Source organism: Leuresthes tenuis, unplaced genomic scaffold (genome assembly GCF_036924035.1).
Source record: "Leuresthes tenuis unplaced genomic scaffold, fLeuTen1.0.hap1 SCAF_9, whole genome shotgun sequence".
NCBI classification, from domain to species: Eukaryota; Metazoa; Chordata; class Actinopteri; order Atheriniformes; family Atherinopsidae; genus Leuresthes; species Leuresthes tenuis.
In genome coordinates, this window is record NW_027325363.1 from 25266394 (window position 1) to 25283730 (window position 17337).

General features: G+C 37.4%; 1 protein-coding gene across 1 annotated transcript in view; it reads left to right on the forward strand.

Moving 5' to 3' along the window:
* Positions 1-17337, forward strand: part of LOC140314667 (calsyntenin-2-like) — a 286768-nt gene that overhangs the window by 155083 nt on the left and 114348 nt on the right. The window lies entirely within an intron of this gene.

Sequence of the window (17337 nt, forward strand, 5' to 3'; positions counted from 1 at the left end):
CCTTTAAATTTTGTGTTTTGGCACTTTGTTTGGTATTCTGCAAAGCAGCACTTTCTGTTTTAATTATTAGTAGCTAAATTAAGTTTAAGTTCTTACTCACACCGCAACAGGACATTTTTACATGGGCATGTTGGGTAGAAAGGGTAGAAAAGGTAGAAAAGTATACAAAACAGAATTAAGAGATTCTAAAAGGCAGTAAATAGTAGACATTACATGAATAATAATTACAATGTGCTTGTAGGGATTTCAGCATCAACCTAGTTTTGCATAAACAAAGTCAGTAACAACACCAAGATGAAGAAGACATTCAGATCTTTTTCCTAAATCACTTCAGGCTAAACCATGCAAGGTTGAATTATTCATCATTCATTCAGACAGTGTATGAACTCCAAATCAAATTATATTTCAAATCAGCTTACAGTTTCAAAATAATGAAAACCTTGAGCAAGCTGCTTGTCAGAGCCAGTTTATACCCTCATGGAAATATCCATGTACAGTATGTTGCTCTCAGGCTCCACAGACATTTTGTCAACGCAGACAGAGACACGTGCAGTCCTCCAAGAAGCCAACATTGCAGAGGCTCCAAAGAATGCTGATTGATTAGCTCGAGCCAACAAGAGTTCAGAGGGGCCAACAACATCCATTTTTATAACAAAGAGGGCAAGATGTTAAAAACCATTAACAATGACGTAGCATAGGTGAAAATGACGAAAACAGATACACTGTTCAATCATCAATGTATTAAAACTAAGTTTCACTCCATCACAAAGTAGATATCGGCCCACTTCCACAGCAGATCAAAGCTAAAGGTCCAACAGCACCAACTCAAGCAAGAGCAGCCAACAACTCAGACTGATCCAGATATTTCGGAGACTGCCCCCAAGTGGCAGCAAAATACTCTAACATGTTGTGTGATTGGGAGAATATAGAGAGGGTGGAGTTGCTTGTAGTCTCCCTCCCAGCACCATCCACATGCAGCAGATGTAGATCCAGAAGATCAGGCTGACTGTATACAACAATCCATTACATGTAAAGTTTCACATCGACATTTTCATTAAAACCTTCTCAGAGCTAAATGACTATTTCCGAACCCAAGATACGGTACCAACTGCCATTTAAAAAGTTTCAGGGAAATTAAACAGAGAGATGTAGTATATTGTGAGCAAACAAAGGAAAAGCAATGAAATAAGATAAAAGCAAAGAAAGTTAGTTTAAGAAAGGTTTATGCTGTACATATGTCTCAAAAGAAGCCAACTTGTTGTGTACAATTTGAATGAAAAAGGATTTACAAATAATTGAAACACTTGCGTTTAATTAAAAATTGTAGAGAGACAGCATATCGAATGATACAACTGAGAAAATCTTTTTTCCAAACTGGCTTCCTTTGTGTTTGATGCCAGCAGCACATTTCTAAAAGGTTGAGACAACACTCTGCAAGTGTTTGCGAACAGAAGACCAACTGCTGTAGTTTTGAAAGTAAGATACTTTCCTATCAATGCTCTACGGGACTGACGATTGAGGATTACTCTGTGCTAATGCCAAATGGTCATCTATCTTTCAGTTTTGTGTCGCCTTTGTTTAATGCTTTTTTAGACAAGTTGCCAGCATCACATTAGAAATGTCCACTTCCCTCGTTATTCATCATTTCAAATTGAGATTTAACCAAATTTACTCTCTTATTTCCATTTGCAGCTGCTGAATTAAGTTTCTTGCTGTTGTGGTTGAATATCACTTCAGCTCTTCCTCCACTCTCCTGCTATCATACTGGGATCCACCTCCACAAACACCAGCAGACCACTTTAGAGAGGTCAAGTGACAAAAGCAGTTTGTCACACTTGTTTGCCTTCCTTAAAGCAGATTCTGTCTGACATTGCTCTCAGTGCAGAAGCCTTACTCTGCCAACCGTGTACTGGACTCGCTTTGTTTCACCTCTCAACTCCCCACTTCTCTCCCAACACTGAAGCCATGTACAGAATCAGTCATATTGTCTAGCTCATGCACACACAAATAATATTCAAAACCATTGTTCTTGGCAACAACTTCAACGTAACTAAAAAAAAACGACAAATTTGATTAAAAACTAGTATGATATTTCTTAATCTGTTGTGGTAAGAGCTAATCTCTTTGAAGATGTTTTGCATCTCTTTTTGCTCATTTTGTAGTGTTTAAGGCCCCCAAATTAAAAGATATTTGATGTAGGGTGAAATTTGCCCCATAAGGCATCCTGGTTCTACTACTGGTCACCTTCAAATTGCACTGTGTGCAAACAAAGTGTTAATATATTTAGGATGTGCCCAAGAGATGTGTCAAAGAAATACATGATAGGTAAGGAAGTTACAAATATCTAAATGTGTAAATTAACACATAGTATAATCTCAGTCTTAGTCACTTAATTTTAGTTATTTTTTGTGTCTTAGACAGAGAAAAATTTAGATTTAATGTATTTATTTTTGGGTTTGTTGTGTTTCTTTGTGGTTGTTTGACTTTCCAACATTAAAAGTTTGTAGTTATTTCTGTTGCGTTAGGAGCGCACTAGAGCTTGAGAGTCAATTTCACCTCCAGCATTTGTGCTGTTGATCTTTTACATCCATTTTAAGTACCTCGCCATTCTGTAATGTTACTCTCTTATTTTTCTCCTAATACAACTCTATGCTTGCTGTGGTGGATACCAAGCTCTGTTTGTACAGAGAGGCTGATGCTGGAGGGGATGTGAATTTTGGGGAAACTCTAAATGGTCTGTCCTTTTCCTGGCAACTCTCAAAGAATTAGGCTGGCCTTTCACCGCAGTGCTGGCTTGCTCACTCTTATTTATAAAAAAGCTAACAGGAAAGAAAAAGGGCTGCCTAAGGCTGTGCTCAAATTACACATGACACGTCAACAGCCAAGGAAGGAGCCAGTCAAGAAAATTAGTTGCTAAAGAGGACAGGAGAGAGGATCAGGAGTGACAAAGGAGGAGTTTAAACTTCTCTCTTTATCCTTTATCCCTCCTTGCACTGCTTTCCACTGGCGGCTGCCCTACTTCTCCCTCTTTTTATTTATTTTTTTCCCCCTGGCCGGCAGCAGCTCAGCCAGCTCCTCCTGTCTGACTGTTCTTCTTTCATGTAAGGCACTCTGTCTTTTACTGTCTTCAGTTTGAATGTTTTGTCAAACTGCCTCAGCATTCACAAATGGATGCTCTCTCTGCCCTGGCAGTACAAATCTGTCTGCCATTGCAACTGCTTTGCACACAAATGAGATGTTTTTCCCTTTTCAAAATGCCACGTCAAACTTGAAATATATGCATCATCCTGCAAAGCCAATAAAAGTGTCCTATGTCTCCACTCTTAGTGACTTTGTCAGGAATCACTGCAGCAGACAGCTTTTTAACCACTGACATCAAAGACAGACTTTTTCTGAGTCACAGCACAAATATAACAGTAAACAGATTTGCTCTCTGGATCATTCTGCTTCACACTGCCTTCTGATATATTTTACATATATGAGGACGTTTTACTCACTTGTCAGCAAAGTGTTAAGCTTGAATGAATTCACCTTAAACTCCTTGAGGCTGTTTCTGCACTGGTCAGCTTTAAATGAAACACAAATTAATCAACAATAATGCAGGACTGACCTCTGCCAAATGATTCGTACTAAGCATCAATGTTCTCGACCTTTGTTGTAGAGCAATAAATGTGATAAATATCCATTTTGTCTCAGATGATTTAAGATGGTGACAGAGCTAAGACATTCATGAAAAATTGCAAACACTGTGAAGCATTTGTAAAAGCCACAATACCAACAACCGCTAAAGAGCATAGGAGCTGTTAAAGATGATGTCTGGATATATTACACACAGATGTGCAAAAATCCCTCTAAGTGCTTTTTTGAAGAAACTGCTGAATGTGCCTTTTATTTCCCCCTGAGTCAATTCATTGTTTCAAGGTGGGGAAGATTTAGTAGCACACAAAATAATGTCATGCTTTATTGCACTTTATGTTGGTCTTCCGATCCCTATTCTGTTTCATTGTATGAGTTTACACTTCTCGAACAATATAGGCTTCAAAGTATTCTCGAAGGTTTTTCTCCTGGTATATAAAATGTTTTAAAAACTATTTCTCTTCAATATAATCACAAACAAACTGTGAGAAATTTTCGAGAGAAATTGGGTGGTTTTCCAAAATGCAATGAAAAAACCTATTTCTGTCCTTTGTAAATCAGATTGAACCTTTAATAAAAGCTGGTACAGAGGGAGAGGCTTTTCAGTGTCCACACTGACCAAATTTACTGCATGTACTAAATTTAACTAAATAAAAAATTTGACACCAGCAACACACGTGGAGAAGCATGTTTACAATTGTATTACATCATCATTACTTTTAATTATACTGTTTTAATCTTTTAGGATGTAAGGAGACTAATTGTTGGAATTTTGCTGAAGGGATCTGTATGTATTCTTGCTGAATACAAGATTTTCAGTCCCTGTTTGTTGTTGTCTGAGTCTCCTCCTCATAATGTGCCATACATATTCAATAGGAGAAAGATCTGGACTGCAGCAAGGCATGCACACACACACACACACACACATACACACACACTCACTGTGTCTATGAAGCCCTGGTGTTGGAAGTCATGCAAAATGAGGTCTTTCATTGTCCTGCTCAAATAGACACTAATGTCTAAGGAAATTAAATAGCCCCAATGATAGCATATGTTTCTATAAAATCATGATATTCTGTATCCCTCTATATCAATGGTACTCCATGCGTATGAGCCCCCAAACCATCAGAATCACTCATGACAGCCTGGATGGTCTATCTCATCTTTGGCACGTAAAAACAGAAATATGGACTCATCTGACCACAGAACATATCGCCACTGTCTTTCTATCAATCTGAAATGAGCCAGAGCACAAAAAACTCAGCTGTGTTCCTGTGCTGAGTTTTCATATGGCTTCATTCTTGGATAATGCAGTTTTAGGTCACATTTTTCTATACACTGGCAGTCTGTGTTGATTGAAAATAGTTTGCAAGGTACACCCGAGCTCATGTGACTATACTGAACAAGATTGAACGATAGCTTCTCATTGAGGGAATTTTTTTTCTCTTTATTTGTCTGGTAAAAGACAAAAAATTGAAATGATGCAGCTCCATAAATATGCTACTTGCACCTCTCTGAGAAACATGACACACGAATAAACAGCAGAATGTTGTTAGCTGATGTCGAGTTTCTTCTTGCAGCCCTTCACTACAGGTTAAGGTTTCCTCTCTAACCAGTTACTATTAACTTCCAATAAATTCCACAGTGCTTGGGAGTTTGTTTAACTTAAACTTATTGTACAAGCTGTTCTGACAACCACAGATGACAGATTTTGTCAGTCTTTTGATTATTAATTTCGCCTATAAGGAGACATCCTAAAAATCCCTTCATGCTTCATTGCACTCAGTGTTGGTGCTCTGATCCCAGCTATATTTGGCTGTGTAATTGTATTCTAGTATCACCTTGTTCTTCTGTGTCCCGAGCACAATATTGGCTGAAGCTACAGCAGAAGACGACATGCTGAGCATTGCTCTGTATTATTATCAGTATTAGACTGAGCTTTTCAAATTGTGGCATTTGTTGAAAAGAAATGGCATCAATTAATATGAACAAACAAAGTTTGAATAGTCATGAGTAATGTAATTATAAGTTTTGTACATTAAATATAACTGAACCAGTGACAATGTGAACTAAAATAGTTTAAGAGTATAAAGACAGTACAGTATGCTTCAGTAGTTCTGCTCAGTAGCTTTCTGTCCTGATGTGATCAACTGCAAAGATAACAGCAGAACCATAAGTTTGAATAGTTACAATATTTCATCACTTTTGAATTCTTGTACAGAATTACAACCTAATGTCTTCAAGTTTAGCTCTAAGCTATGGAAAACAATATCAATAAGAATATAAATAATTGTAAGATAAGATCACATGTATCAACAAGGCAATTTATCAGAGTTACACTGTAGGTTTATGGTAAATGTAACACAAGTAATCTGCTTGACTACATTATCAAATTCCTAACATAGAATAAATAATCAAAGATCCACCAAGAAGTGTTTCCCTTGGTTACTTGTGAAGTAATAGCTGCCTGAATGTATATTTTAGTTGTTATTGGTATGCAGCAGTTCCAAGGAATAAATGTTCAGCCAAGTCATTAATTAATTGGTTTTGTTCAAGCTATCCCAGCATATGAATTATACATTATAAAGAAAAACTTTTTATTTTTATTTGGGAGTGTAATAAGACAATGATTGAATGTACCTCCACGTCCTAAATGTGTTGCATCTTTTGTCAGAAAACAGTCATCACTGCATACTTTAAGGAGCTCTCACTGTGCCACATGACTCTTACAAAATGTAATGTTGGCAAGGTAGAATTTTCAGTTGCTGATTAGAATACTGATAATAGTGGAACAATAATTATTTCTTAGATTATGCTTCTCAAAACCCAAAACACAGTAGTAACAGTTTGGTCACAGCATTTCAGCTTAAAGCAATATCATATCATAGAAAAATGGCCACTTTGTGATTATGGTACAATGAAGATGCTTTTAAATAAACCTTCACATTCTCATTTAATGTAATTATTAGATGTGTGTTGAAATTGCTTTTCAGTTGAACTTCCAACAATCAATGGATTAAGTGTTCAAATCACTTTATATTAGGGGTCCCAAGCAAAGTGGTCTGGAAACGGATTGTGTAGAGGAACATGATTATAAGAGCTTATTTTTATGAGGTTGGAAAGAAATCTCTGAAGTCTCTAGTGTATCTAAGACACATCGGCGCTTAGCCTTTGGGATGTGTAGAGCTGAAATATAACCAAGTAATCTCGTTAATGAGCATCTGAAGACTAGATGTTTGTACCTTGCCTTTCCCCACATTTCTTTCTTTGTGTTGTACTGTTCTATGGAGTAATTAGGCATAAGTGACATTTCATGCCCTTATAAAGCAAGTCATATTCAAAATTCCTCCCAGGATCCACACCTAACCTAGACACATGTATTTAACACGTGCCCTGGGGTTAAGTGTCTGGAGGTTGTCAAGGTGCACCCGGGTTCGTGTGTGCGCATGCAACCCTGTGGGTTTCAGAGCAACTCTAGATCTTATTCAGACGCACACCCTTTCTCATGTCCACGTCAAGCGACACGTGCACTCACACTCCACGCTTGGCAGCACAGCAGTTATTAAAGTCATCATTAGCAAATCTTAGAGGCTTGGATGTTCTAACCTCGCTGCAGTTTGGAGAGTCTAATTATCTTCCCAAAAAGCTGGCTGAGGGAAGGTCATGCATCCGCACACACACCAACACATTCTAAAATGCTGAGTCAAAATCACACCAATATGCCTTAATTTACATATAAATAAGACAAACACCAGAGCTGGGATTAGATGGATTTTGAAGCTCATAACCGACTTGCATACAAACACTCACACACGCAGGTAACTGCCTAAAAACAGACTCTAGATAAAAAAAAAAAGTAAAAAAGCAAAAGAAAAACCTTTTAATCCTAAGGCGAGAGGTGAGCCAAAAGATGTGCCATGTTAGCATAAGCTGGCATGATACATTTTTTAAGTGAGAAAACTAGGGGACTCCATGTAGATATTGCCCTGTCAGTGTGCCGGCTCTTTATTCTACCAAGAATCTTAACTTCATGCTTGTCACACTTGATGCTAATATGAGTGAAACCTCATTCTGTCAAAACCTCATTCTGCCAAAACCTGCAAGTTGACATGTTATTTCAGGCAAGCCATAAAAAGAAAAAATAGTGTAGGAATATGTTGTTTATCTTCAGCTAACATAATGTAAAGGGAGAGTATTGCTCCCTTGTTAAGATTATAAATATACACTGCAGGGAAATGCACCGACTGCGCCTGTCTGCTTCAGTTACCAAAACAAAATAAAGTGATGAACGTTATTTTTCGACAAACCACAGTCTGGTGCTACTGCTTATCCACAAACTATCCAATACAGATAAGAGTTGGCACATAGAGACCTAACATTTATCTGTACACAATTGCTCTAAAAGTAAAGGCTGCAGCTCGATATTTCTCATTATTGTCTTGTATTTAAGACATGATACACCGTGGCATCAGTGGTGTGATTCATATCGTGAAGAAAGAAGGATTTGCTTATGAAGCTAAAAGCTGAACTGGATTACAATGCATCATTGGTGTATTGTCTTCCTTGTATTGGGAGTCCGCCGGCCTCACAGAGACCAGCGGTAATGCCTCAGGGTTGCAGTCGATGTAGAAGTGGGATTTCCTTGTAAACTGATGGGGTACAACCCTGTGTTATGATTTTGATTCACAGCTAATAGTTAGATGTGTTTTTTATTCACTCCAGTCTTACACGGGGAAAGTGATGATAACTCTTGACAAGGATTAATTGAGTCTTTTGCCTTTTCATTGGATGTGGAGGTATGTGTTCTGTTCACTGGAGGCATTCAAGAAAGAATTGTGGCTGAGTGACTGTGTTTAGTTGAGTGTTGATAAATAATGAGTACAGATGAATATGTATTATCTGGCTTTAACATGCAGTAAGTGTGCGATTTTGTCTGCTTATGATTTAGTTGGTTTGAAATGAATAAGTCTCCACTGCTTAGAAGGCTTTTCATTTTCATTTTTGGTGACTCTTTCTGGTCTCTCTTTGAAGTGTTGTTTTTGCATTTAGTCACTGTTATCATGGACCTTTATCTGCCGTTTTGTCACCACGCATTTAAAGCTAGTCTACTTGGTAAATATTAGGTATTAAAATGGCATAATTAGGGTTAGGAATTTAAAAAAATGTGTTTAATGTCATCATGCCTTGCATCAAAAAATCCATTATCCAGATTACTGGCTGGTAAGTCCTGCCCACTTGGCTAGTCAAAAATATATATTTTTTAAATGACAGTATACACAAAGCAAACTTCCTATTGAAATACATTATTCCGAAAGTTGTGCTGGATGGCACAAAACACAAATTTAGGTTTTGTCTTTGGCATCACAAATATTTTCCTTTGTGCTATTTTTTTTCACTGTTTTTCAGTGATACTGGGCTGTATATACACCAATCAGTTACACCATTAAAAAACACTTAAGTAGTTCTGTATATTGTGTTGCATCCACAATATCCACAACTGGTCTTACTTAGCACACTGAAAGCCTCCTGGAAAATTAAATCCTACAGCTGACATGGCTCATCACTCTGTAATAGCCACAATTATCGATAAACTGGAATGCTTTCTCTGTGACATGGACATTTTATGGCGCGTCAGGACTGTCAAGACACAAACCCGAACAGATCATATCTCTCGAGAAGAATACTCCCAGACAAATGCAGCTACTATACGGCAGTCTATATGTGTGATACAGAATAACAAAAAATAAATTTAAATTTAAAAATGGTAGCTTACAGTCTAACTCTACAGTCAGGGCTTGGACTCAGCAGGACTGCACAGCAGCACACTGACAGCTGTAGTGGAGATGCCGCCACATGCACTCTTCTTGTCTCTATGACTCTGCTTGACTCGGATGGGCTCACTGTGGCATACCAGCACTGTACTCCCCAGGTTCCACTTTTCAATCTTTGACAGTGGGTGAAACATCATTACATTATGTCACTGTAGTCTTTTGTACATGAGGTCCAATGGGAATATGGAGAACAAATAATCATCACAAACTCTTGTCATGTTCCTAAAACTGTTCCTAAACTACGTTTACAAGGCAGCAGAGTGTGTTATCCTGCTGACAAATGTCACTTTTGTCAGGGAATATCATTGTGCATGGTTTTCAATAATGCTCCCCATGCCAACATCACAAATGCACTTATTCATCTGCATCAGGCCAGAAGACTTTCTTCCAAAGATCAATGGTCCAGTTCTGGTGCTCACATGCGCACCAAGGGAATGGCTGTGGTAAATAGCTCTGTGTGTTCTGACACCTTTGTGTCACAAAAACCATAAAATAGTGACTTTGTATCCCTTTTTCTGCCCTCAGAGCCTGATTGACATCAACACAGAGGAAAAGATGACAGCAATTTTAAATGATCGCTATGTATTTTATAGTCCTTATGCCTGCAGGCTCTTATTGGCTGCAAGAGCTTTGCAAAAAGGTTGTTGCCCAAAGATGAAAACAGCTAAATCTATAAAACAAATAAATAAAAACAAAGAAAATGCAAGCAGTCATATCTTATGATTCACTAGATGCTATAGAGAGGGATTACTTTAGAAGGAGTAATACGCTATATGATACTCTAAGTGATTTTTATTTTCAGTAAAATTCAGCTTAGTTTGCCTTTGATAAACACCCTGAAGGCAAACATAGCAGCTTGTAAACAGTCTTTGCAGCCAGAGAAGTTTAAAAGTTCCATCAAAGGTAGTCTAGTTCAGTAGGATTCTTTGGCTGTCTGCATGCATTACTTTAAAGAGGAATTGTGATTATGTCTGGTCTAGGGACTGTGAGGGCCATGACAAAACCTCAGCTTGCACCTCTTGAAGTAGTCCACAGTGAATTGTGAAGTACGCGTGTGCGATCATTATCATGTCAAAGAAAACATCCTCTTTTCATCTTGAGCTTGTTTTTTATTGTTTGATGTTTACTTCTGGAATTCGTTTGTATAAAATGTTGCATAACAATGACAGAGCCACTGACTTTGTGTTTCCTAAAGCATGATGGAATTAGCCCTATTAAGGAAACTTAGTCTTTTCATTAAAATTCTGCTCACAAATGTTTTCTAATTGCCAAAAATTCTATTTTACCTTCAACAGGCGTCAGCTTGTTTCCAAAATGCCTCATGCTTGTTCAAAGGCAGAATTAGTGGCGGGGCCACAGAAAAAGGTTTCCTCCGTGATGGTCATATCTGTGCGCATTTAAAGTGGGACATGTTATGGAAGTTTTTAATCGCTTCCTTCCTAATACCTCTGATGAGCAATGAAATAGAGAAACTTAATTTTTCTGCCGGCCGGCTAAGTTTTTATTCTTCGTTGCGAGGAAAAAGATCAGTCCACACCATTCAGCGGAAATGGTATGAAAAGATACAGACAAAAGAAATACAGAGCATTTATACCTGAGGAGGGGGCTTTGTTCTTTAGATGTGTAACCACATCTCCGGGGGGGCAGGATGCAGTCTTGATGATAATTAAGAAACAGGAGGTTAAAACAATTATCTTGTCTGAGTGTTAATTAAGAGGTAAATAGTTTAAAACAATTAGCGTGTCTGGGTGATACAAATGGTTAATGTGGATTGGAGAATCTGTCAGTCCTGAGACATAAAATTTACCATCACAGACATTGCATCAATTCTCGAGAGTGTGTAAAATCATTCTGGTCATCTCCAATCTAAAGGGGCTTTGATCTCTCAGATGTTGTTAAAAGTCATCTGAGGGCTTAAATCATTTTCAAACATGCATGTGGCTCCTTTCTTTTTTTCCTTTTTTCTCTCTCTAAAGTTACAAATCCAAAATGAATGTTGTGCTAAACTTGATTTTAAAAGAAAATAAAAAAAATGAAAAAAACATTTAACTTTTGGAGATCAATCAATGTTCAAACTTTTTACTACTTTAATCAATATATTTCACCCTTCAGTGGGTTTTAAACGCATCAGTATGGAATATATGCTTTGTTTTGTTATCCTGCAGCAAACATTTAGCTTTAAATGGAGATGTGTTATTTAAGATGTTATATACCTTCCTTTTTCCCCATCACTGACTTTATAAGACATACTGTTTAATCTAAATGTGCCAAGAAAATAAGCATATAAATAACTAAGGTTGTCAAACAAAACAAAACAGTATGATCATGTATTGTTTGTATAATGGTGATATTTAAATTCTGTTGATTACAATAAGCTGATTGATAGTGTGAAATGAGGCAATCAAATCTCTTGTTAGAATCAGTTGAAGTTCTCAAATAAAGTTCTCTATAATTAGCACATATACAATAAAGCTGTTTCTGTGCCCCGAATTGAAAAACATTTGAAAACATCAATACGCTACTAATGGCGTATTGATTCAAACACAGGAACAATGGGGAAGGTAAAATTAACTCTGCTGATTGGAATCAACATGTGTAAACTTAACAACTCGCGTTTAATTCTGAGGGCTACACTGAAGTACCGTATATGTGGACAACTGGTTAACCGGTGACACTAATCAGTTAAAACAGATACTATGTTTAAAGGGAAACTACTGAGGTGGTTTCAGTTGCATTTTTTCTCTAAAGACTCTCTAAAGACTTCTCTAAAGATTTAACGCAAAATGTCAGACTTAATTTAGTTCTCAACAGATACCAAACAGTTGGTTCATAGAGAACTGCCTGAAGTGAAACTTTGAGAGAATATCTAAACTCTTGGCCTCTGATAGTCTTTTGACTGTCATTCCAAACACTTGGTTCGAAATGGATTTCTGAGAAATACTGAGATAAAATTGGAGATGGCTACCAGTGCTTTCATTTCATCTCACTTGGGTTTTTTTTGTCATATTGCAGTGTACCTTTATTAGTTGTCTGAACAAAAAAAGCCCTTGACAAAATGTTGCGGCTAATAACTGACACCAGAAGTCTGTCTCTTCACTGGTTACAAGTCTTGGTGCTGGCTTTTAGGGCGCTGCATGGACAACCTCCTACATTTCACACTCTTCAACTCAGAATCATTTTTGTCTTTTCTTACTCAGTTTTTTTTTTTTTGTAAAGCACAATTTAAAAAGTGCTTGATAGAAAAAAGAAAAACACTTTCCCAGTTCTTGGAATTTTAACTACAGACCGACAACTACAGAACATGTACTACCTAGACGTCTTACGTGTTTGCTTCTTTATCTGGTTATTCTTATTTTCTTTGTACTTTTGAATAAGTCGGCTGATGAATTGGAGTTTGATTTTCCGAACTCTGTGAATTCCAAAATGAAATATTGCACACATTTGCTGGCTGCAGGTTTTTAATTGTCTGATGCTAAAAGAAAAGAGGGTTCTACACTCAGCCTGCACATTGACTTAAATGTAGTTTACTTAGTGTTTGACTCTTTTTTTCCTGTTACTAATCATCCCCACGAGTCTCCTTTTCATTCAGTTTTTTTTTTTTACAGTTGTCATCGTGATTTCACCCATGTGATCACTTAACCCCCCGCCGTCTTTCAGTGTCACTCTGACTCATGGTGGACCCCTCCTCATGAGCTGAAGCCTGTCACAGGGAGCAATAGCAGCCTTGGGCTGAGCTTGGCAAGGTTCCAGGAATATGAAAAATCTCACACAAGCACACACACACGCACACACCTGCCCTAGGGAGCCAGGCGTCTGTTTCAGCCAGATGTAAGCCATCATCATGGAAGTGCATGCTCACATGCACACAAAGAGACATTTTCACAATTATTGCATTTAGTTATGTATCATTCATTTGTGTGCATGAATACTCAATCACACACACAAACACAGCCCCCAAAGGAGAGGAACATATGTTTGCTCCCTCTCCACTGGGGACTGGGTATTGAAGCAGGGGGGTAATGTTTGAGAGAGCAGCATTAATATGACAAAACAAGGCTGGCTGAGGGATTTACAATGCACGCTGGTGCTACCATCATCCGTCAGTGCGTCTTATCACTGTCTTCTACTGCTGTTAGCATCACCATTAACATCCCACCTCTCCCACGGCTCAGTGATTAATCACTGTCAAATACATCTTCATTTGTTTATTCTGTTCTCATGTTCAATGGCTGAATAAGTAGTATTAAGAAGTTTTTCTTTTTTTTTTAAATCATAATAAATCATCATGTATCTAAACAGGTTATTTTTAGTTGCTGCTATTATGCAGAGGGGTTTTGGTAATGGCATGTTAATAGTTAAACTGATCATGATGCATGTTTGTAGGGACAGTGAAACCTGTTATCACTCTTAACTTTTATCATGTGACCCTTAGCCCACTGCACTGGCTTTAAATGCAGAGAATTCTCCTGAAACACAAACATAAGCAGGGTTTCTGCAGCTGGTAATGTAACCGTCATGGAGTGTCACCATGGCAGCATGGAAAATGTTGTTGAAGCTTTTTTTAATTAAATAATATTTCCCAGTGTATTGAGTTATTTCCCTCCTACCATGCGACCTCCTCATTCAGTAAATATATAAATATAGCATGATGTTTTCTTGTTGGCATTTACTGTTGGCACAGCCTTCGCATCGCTTACAGCAGAAGAATAACAACATCGTCTCAGCCGTAGAGCAGTTTTCCTTGAGTTGAAAATTGACACTAAAGAGAAACCCAGGGCTGAAAAAACTGCCATGAGGCAATCTTGACCAAGTGTCGGTATGGGATGAGTTGGGAATGAGAATGTGTTGGCCTTGTATCAGTGTTCCATCAGATTAAGTGTTCCATGGATTAAATCTGCCGGTATAAAGATTCTTTCGTTCTCTCTGTTCACCACCATTACATCCATGTCAACCTGTCAGTTTCTTTCTGATCTGTTCCGCTGGCACCACAGTTTTAATTTATCATGCGGATTAGACTTTGACTATGCTACCATGCAGCACTTTCATTTAAATTTTTGTTCATGACATTTATTTTGTTCTTCACCTTCTTGCCTCTTCCCTGGGATTCTGCATCTAGGTCCTCCACCACACTCAGCCATACAGACTAAATTGTCAGCCAGAATTAATCTATGACCATATAATGTCTGGGCAACAGCAAGATCTAAGTAATTAATGCATGCATCATGAAATATGTGCATGTGCCCTGATCATGATGGTGGGCCAGGACCTCCTGGGACTAGTATTTATACTCTAAAGTGCTTAAATAAAATTCTATCTATATTTGAATAAACTAATAGAGTAAACTTTCTTAGTTTCTTCTTCCACTGTTGATCCCTGATTTCTTTTTTTTTCAAACCAGTTTTGAATGTATTTCCAAGTTCTTTCAAACTATGGAAAAGTGTGTACCAATGCTCAAAACGCGAATTGTCTGTGCTGGTGCATGTGTGACAGGAAGTGATACGAACATGTGAAAATCAATTCTGCCGATGCTTTGCCTTCCTGCTGTCTCCCCTTTTGTTGTCTAGTCTCTGTCTACCACCGATTATGTTAGAGAGATATGTAGTGCATATTTTAAAAGGATCATTTCAGCATTATTATGAGGCCTGCCAGCTAATCCAATAAACAACATAATCGCCTTCACCCCCACTTTTATCCCAAAGCAAAGTGCTTCTTTGGCTTTGCAATTCTGAGACTTTTTAGAATTGCTATTGCGTCTTGTTGTCATTCATCACTGGCTGTGAGTCAGTTAGTCATAATTAGGACTAATGTCAAGAAACAGAAATTAGATTCATTAATTATCAGATTAATCAAATACATATTCAGCCTCAAACCCATTCAAAGCAGGTCCCACGAAACACAAACCCTTAAACACAAACATGAACTTTTCTCATTTCTAAAATTACTTTCTGTTCTTGCTCTCTCTTTTATTTTTATTGTCGAAAACATAGTGTGTATTGGCAGTCAAGACCACAAACCTTAATTAAATGTTGTTTTCTTGACTATCAGTTATTAAAGCAGTAACTGGCAGCAGGACTGGTGATTGGGGTTGATAAATAATGAAGACAGAAATAACTGAATCATTATCTCGCAGACAGAGGGAAATCTTAAAAAGCACACTACAGAAATGTAGGATGGAACTTTAATGATGTCTGAGAACTTACGTGACTGTAAAAAGTTGCACAAGTAGAAATATCTACTATTGAAATTCAATGATGACTGTATATTATTTCATTGCAATGTCATTGCAATGTCACTGCAGTGCTTGGATGCCGTTGGAAAGCATGTAACAGATCTGATAGTTCACCTGGGTGTGAAAAGCACACACAGTAATATGAAATTACGTACTATCCAACTCTTTTAAAGTTGGATGGGTGGTTGCAGAAAAAACCTTTGTCCAGCTGACAGTGATTCAAGTACTTTATTGTTTTAACATTCCACATTTAGTAATTATATGGTATAATTATACCATATAATGCCCTCTATCTAGTGAGTTAATAATGTAGTATTTAGAGCTGTGAGTGTTTACTTGCCCCAACATTTGATAAATTTACAATTCTTCTGTTGATCTGTCAAAGCATCTGAAGATGCATCTAAAAGAGGTGAGCCTGAAATCCTTTTTTAATTAGAACTTTTAAAAGTTTGACAACTGTCTTTATTATCAAAACATAGGTATCTCTGCAGTATCAATGTCTGAGTGACCCATCTCAGCTCTATACATATTGTGTGCTATATATATGAGTCAGCTTCTTCTCAAGTCTACATGTACTTTGTAGTTTTGAGAATAAGTCTTTTTTTATTTGTCTTTTACCTTATATTTAGCTTATCTTTAGGATGCAGGTATAGCTGTCTCTATAAATTGGGATGGGAGCAGATTATATCAAAGGTCTTAAACACTTGGTTAAACCTGATATTCTTTAGAAATGAACAACCCGATAGCAAGGGAAAGTAGGAAAGTTGCCATAGGTAAGTTGACTCTCTTCACTCTCTCAGAGTTGGAGCACAAAGTTGATAGCACTCTGTCAATTCTTGTCTGATTAGTCAGGTTGGCTGTTTTCCTCAAAGTTGCCAAACCGCAACAGTGGTTCCTAATATGAGTTGCATTATCAAAGTACTACAATTTGCAAAGCATATTCAAAACATTGTTTGTGTCTTATCTAATGTTCTTGGAAAATCGAAGACTGTCAGCGTTAAAAAAATACTTTTTTAGGAGACACTTTTATCACTCACTGTTCTGTACAAAATGTTGGCAGAAAGTTGTAAAAGCTTCCTTGTCTTTGGTGTACAGGAAATACCCTTTGTTGTTCTCCTGAGGCTTGAAAATCAGGAATTAACTTTTGTAAACAAAATTTTGGGTGGGCTACAAACTCTTGATGTGGTCTTTTACTCCATCAAAGCAAAATCATCACATCTATATTGTGATGTCTCTTGGAATCAAGAAATTTCCTCACCTCTTGTCAACATGGTTTGGCTTGATACTGCTAACTATTTAACCCTACCTTGCCATAGTATACCTGAGGCCAATAATGATCTCTTCCATCAAAACAGTGGTTTTCGTAAAACATGTTGTAATCTGCATGACATGCACTCAAAAAGCCTTAATTTAACATGTTAATTTGGTAAAGTGCATCTGTATTAGTCTCAGATTAGTCTCTGTTAATCAGTCAAATTGAATCATGGTCAAATGCTTAATGTAGATTTAAGTGAACTTCATCTTGTACCTTTAATACCTGAAACTGAGGTGATGTCTGCTGTCAGGTTATTTTAGCCTCCCTGCAATAGTATAAGTCTAATGTAACTGAAAGGTTAATAGCACTAGCAAGTTAAACTTTAT